General features: G+C 34.6%; 1 pseudogene; it reads right to left on the bottom strand.

Moving 5' to 3' along the window:
- Positions 1-1,888: 1,888 nt before the first annotated feature.
- Positions 1,889-5,806, bottom strand: LOC120178550 (annotated as a pseudogene).
- Between the last annotated feature and the right edge of the window lie 202 nt (positions 5,807-6,008).

Genomic DNA, 6,008 nt, shown 5'->3' with positions numbered 1-6,008 from the left:
ATTTAAAAAAAATATGTTAAACGACAAGTGTTGCATTCAAGTAATTTAAAAAAAAATTATTTTTAAAAACATTAAAAAATTATTATATTTATAAAAAACTTTAATTTCTTTAAAACTACAACAACAAAAAAAACCTCAAATCCTTAAAAATTCCTAAAATTAACCCTAAAATCCATAACATTAAACTTATCATCTCTATGGCCAACCATGGTCGTCGCTGCCTCCACCAACTTTGGCATCTCCCTTGTCGATAATCGTCACCCTTATCATCGTACACAGCGTCAAGTCATTTGGGTGTCGTGATTTTTCAAAGTTTGGGTTTTTGATTTTGTCTTTTTCTTTGTCGGAGATGTTGGTTTTTGAGTTTTGGGTTGTCAGGTGGAAGTTCTGGTGGAGGTTTGATCGACACCAATGTTGAGAAACGACGATCCGACTTGGACGTAAGGATTAGAATTAGAGTTTTCAAAAATTTGGATTTTTTAAGATTTGAGAAACTTTTGGGGTCTTTTTCGTAAAAAATATAAAATTTTAAGATTTTTTTGTAAATAAAATTTTCAACATCAATGTGACACTTGTCATTTAACGAAAATTTTTAACGACCGTAATGGCCGAGGCACTTAAAATGATAAAGTTTATAATGTTAGACACTTAGATTGATCGAGAAATATTTTTGACGCCTAAATGAGAAAAATATTATAGTTTAGACTCGTGTTTTTATATTAAGCCCTTTTTTATAGTATATGATGATTATAAGGTATTATGGGTTTATAATTTTTCTTAATAATTGATAACACACCCTACAGACACAATTGTACAAATCTAAAACCTCATGAGAAAATAATATTCTCTTTGATCACTAACGTAACTCAATAAGTTATTATTGTAATAAAATTCAAATGGTCTACTCTAATTTAACATAATTTAGTCATATATTTTTATAATGTTATTAATAGGTTTAAATCTATATAATATCAGTATTTATTGTTATTAAAATTAAGTAGCCTTAGGCATTCAACGGACATGAAAATTTATTGTTATTTGAACATAATTGATTGTACTTACATGCGGCCTCACTTCGTCACCAAATATCAATAAAAGAAGTTTCACGTTATCACGTTGAGAGTAATAATTATCAATTTCATGTTATCTTTGTTTTGTGCCTATTTTCTCTTTAAATGTTCTAATTTCACCAAAATTCTTATTCAAGGAAGAGGCTATATCTAACAGACCCAAAATTCTTATTTTTAATAAAACATGGACTTGTAGATAAATTAGGATGACTTGATCTTCGTTGTGAATTCGACGGTATGTCGGTCCTTTATGGTTGCCCTTCTTACATTGTCTCTTCGTCTGATTAATTTTGTTGATGTGGTTGTGGGTTGTTCGTGATGTTGGCCTATCTATGACTGTAGTTCTTCTCTTTGTATGCCCCTCGATTTGTTTGGTATGAGTCACTTTCTACTTCCATTATTTTGGTTAAATAACCATTTAAGAAGCCCTTTTACATGCTTGACTTCTCTACCAAGTATAAATTGTTTAATTTCACAATGAAGGTCCTCAACCGAGTTGATTCAACTTCTAGGTCAATAATTGGTTTAGACATCAGAAATTTAAGGGTTTTACGACACCCCATGCATCTTCAATGTTTTATCCACGACAGTCTCAATGTGTTGTGTTTAAGGTTCTATCCACAACACTCAGTTTACCATGTCCAATATTTTATTTATGATATCTCAATGTGTCGTATATAAAGTTTATACACGACACTCCCAATGTCATGTCTAAATTTTCATGAACAACACTCTCAACGTGTTGTATCCAGTATGGACGCAATATTTCATGTTAGAGGGTGAATTTATTTACGAAAAAAAAACTTTTCCACTTTTATTTTTTTCATCAATAATTAAACTCAGTTGACAGAATAATGGTAAAAGTGTGGCCTTTTTTATGCCAAATGATGGTTTCATGAAGGGATGATACTCTATTTCCCCTCATTTTCAGTATAAAACAGTTCTGGACCAAAAACAAAACCAATGGAAATATATGAATCGTGTCCACCTGAAACTTAATCAGGAAAAGGTTCTCCATTTTCTGGAGAAGAAGAAAACAAAAGGGCGGGGCTAATTGAGGAGACCACTTTGCTTGAAAACATCATGCATCGCTGCACCAATCTTTGCAGGTGATTCCACGACCGTCACACCGGCTTCCCTTAGAGTCTTGATTTTGTCCTGAGCCATGCCCTTCCCACCTGATACTATAGCTGTTTGTACAAATATACAAGTACATAAACTTTTAGATAATATCCCACAATCATGGACGTAGTAGAGAACAGACTGGACTGGTTGGTTTAGCTGGTTAAACCTTGAACCGAGAACTAGTTGCTCGGTGGTTCAATCATTTGAGTTGAACTGAAAAATTATAGAACCAGCCAAAATTGTAAGGGGAAACAAACCCATACCGTATTTCACAACAACAAATTTAGATTTTTATTTATATTTTGATTCATTTTCATCCTTGGCTTTTTGTACATGGGATATTTCCTAATTTTTCTTTTTTTATATACAATTTCCTTAATTTTATGAATTTATATTTTCTAATCTTTTAGCTGATTGAACTGGGAACCAAAGGTCCAAACTTTTCAATCTCCGGTTCGTTTTTCCTTTTCAACCATGCCCACAATAGTCAATTCTAATTGTGTATCCTCCCAACTTCAATACAAGCATAAATACGTTAAGAACAATGGTAATAATTTACCTTTCAACTAAAATGTGAAAATGCGATATCTTGATCATTATAATAGGTTGAACAATTTCCTTTTCCAGTATAAAGCGGTTCTTTTAATTCTACTATATTTTAGCTTATGCAAGAGGTCGTCCAGCAGATATAAAATACTAGCAACTGCAATCATAAGGTAATAAGCAAAACATGAAAGCAATGTCTTACCTCCTGCATGACCCATATGCCGTCCCAGAGGAGCAGTAAGTCCGGCAATGAAGGCAACAATTGACTTTTCAGTCCCACTTTCCTGTTCCATTTATAAAAACAAAAGCAGATGTTAAATCTACGAGTGGGACGGGAAAATATTATCCAACTGTTTTTACTTATATGCAACTGCAGTAGAAATGACATAAAAGAAGGTTCAACAATACTAACATCAGTGCAAAATAGGACGGTTGCTAAAATATAACAGTACGATTATAAAAATGTGAAGATATCTGGCTATCTTATGCTTCAATTTTAACACAATTGAGTAGAGAAGCCAATTCTGTCGGCTGCTGAACTGTAAAGAACTATAATTATAAACCAACTCTTACAAAGTAAATTTGATATTGAGTACAATTAAGAATCTGCATGGAATTCTACTATTTTTCCCCCCACATATGAACCACAAGCAGTTAGTAAAAACCAACATCAGTTTCTGCAACAAGGAGTCCTTAGTTCCTTCATGCTGAAGTATGAATATTACCTTTATCAGTGCAGCAGCATCTTCTTCTGCTGTGCCTCCGATCTCACCAATTAGAATGATACCTGAATGAAATCGCAATAATCATATAGTACGCATTCCTATTAGCAACTAGTTTAAAGAGTTTTTCACAAATAGTAACTGACACTGAATACTTGAACCGAAAAGTGAAAGCGTAAATGAGACAAAATGACAGCAAATGCTGGAAACAAGAAATGGAAGGGAAAAAAAGAATAAGAAAAGAACTTTGGTTCAGTCAGACGTGGATCCCAAATCCATAATAGACAACATACAGCTACACAGTAATCAAGACCTTTTAATCCAATATGTTCCACAGAATTAACAACCCAAATAGTACTGAATTAGGAAAATGTTACCCTCTGTCTGAGGATCAGCAAGGAACTTTGTCATACAATCAACGAAGTTGGTTCCATTAAAAGGATCCCCACCAATGCCTACACAGGTTGATTGTCCCACACCAACATCAGTTGTTTGAAAAACTACAGGATAATTTGACAAATGCTTTTATCACAAATTACTGAAGGGCCAGAAAGATACCATCAGCAGATGAAAAACAGTGTTAGTTTAGTGTAAGACACAGCTTTGTATGAGTTTCTTGAATTCTATGGTGATTCAAATACGACAAATGTGAACCTATGTATATACCTACAGAAGGACAGGGAAGATTAACTTAGGTATCAAAGAAAACTTCATAAGATTCATTCTATTCATACTTTTCAACTTCCATCAAATCAAATGGATCACTAGAAATTCTTCTTTGACATTTATTCTTCATTAAATAGAAATAAATGTTATATGAGAACCACTCCAAGTTTTCTGTAACATAGATAAATATCTTTGAAGGAGAAGACCATGTGGATAAAACTGAGACACTAAAAATACAAAGACATGCAATTTGGCCACAAGATCAGCCAGACTAGCAAAACCCCATCTTCAAATGTCTTGAGAAATGGGTTAGGTGGTTTAAGGGGAAAAAACATGTGGTGAGTGGTGACATATCATCAGGCATGTAGATATTAAAAGGGTGACTAGTATGCACAAATATGGAAGTAAGAAAGAAATCTAGGGAACTTATAAGTTAAATGTATCCAAAAGATTAAGGTCTTACTGCTTCATATGTTAAGTGCCGGATCGAGAAACAATTCCAATTCGACCTGATTTGTGGATGCATCCAGGCATAATTCCAATCTTACATTCCCCGGATTTAATGATGCCAGGGCAGTTTGGACCAATTAGCCTGGTTTTTTATTGTTGATTCAGGGCAGCCTTCACACGGACCTGCAGTGCAAAGACATCAGGTTTGATATAAAAAAAAAGATCATACAACTCATTTCAAAATCACCACTCCAAAGGTATAAACAGAAGTCACAGGTGCACATTTTGTTCACGCCCTTGGAAGTGCACATAATGCAAATAAGCTGACAGAGACAACTTCTAAAATGACAACCACAATACAAATTCATTTCCAGAAATAAAATACAGAACTAAAAAATTTACGCACACAAGTAAACAAACAGCTTTCCATCTAAGGTCTCATTGATTCAATTACCATGTCATGTTGAGGAATTCCTTCCGTGATACAAACAACCAGATCCAGTTTAGCTTCCATAGCCTCCATGATAGCAGCTGCAGCAAAAGGTGGAGGAACATAAATGACAGAAGCATTGTCCTTGGTTTCAGCTTTTGCTTCAGCAACTGAATTAAAAACTGGAAGTCCTAAGTGCTCTGTGCCACCCTTCTTTGGTGTAACTCCACCAACCTGCCGAAAGAAAAACTAGAGAAAATTAAGGACTAAATAAGAAGCCTTGGATCATTCCCAGAATTCATAAAGACATAATGGGAAATTGCAGCATTACCATATGCAGAATTTTACATAATATCTTACAAAACTAACTTAAACCCAGTTCTCAGACATGAATTAACAAATCATCTAAAGGTCTCACTTTCCTGGATTCTCTCAATACCCAAGTATTGCAGTGAAGAAAAGAGGTCCATTTCTCATATTAATAAAGAAAAAGGTAAAAAAATCCATGAAAAATTGAAGAGATAAAAGTCAGATACGGATTTGAAGTACCATCTTAGTGCCATATTCGATGGCTTGCTCGGTGTGGAAAGTGCCATTCTTTCCCGTAATGCCTTGACAAATAACAAGAGTATTATTGTCTACGAAAACCGTCGGCTGAGGCGCTGGAGCAGCCGAGAAAGCCCGTGACTGGGTCAGAAATTGAGAAGAGGAAGAGGAGGAGAGGGAACTGAGCGGGGATAACTGGGAAGACAACGATCGAATGAGTCGTGAGGCTTGTCTAGCCATTGCTGCTGCTGTTGTAGAAACCCAATAAGGTATATATTATTCCGTGCCAAAACGATAGCCCTCCTCTATATTGCTTAGCTTTAGAATTGTCAAATTACAATTGGAATACCCCATTCATTAGCCCAAACCCAAAGTCAACCTCTTTGATTCGTTTGTTTCATCGAATATAAAATTATTTATGATAATAAGATTACGATATATAGCTTTATTTGA

Source organism: Hibiscus syriacus, unplaced genomic scaffold (assembly GCF_006381635.1).
Source record: "Hibiscus syriacus cultivar Baekdansim isolate YM2019G1 unplaced genomic scaffold, ASM638163v2 tig00003507_pilon, whole genome shotgun sequence".
NCBI lineage: Eukaryota > Viridiplantae > Streptophyta > Magnoliopsida > Malvales > Malvaceae > Hibiscus > Hibiscus syriacus.
This window is presented reverse-complemented; position numbering and strand designations above follow the sequence as displayed.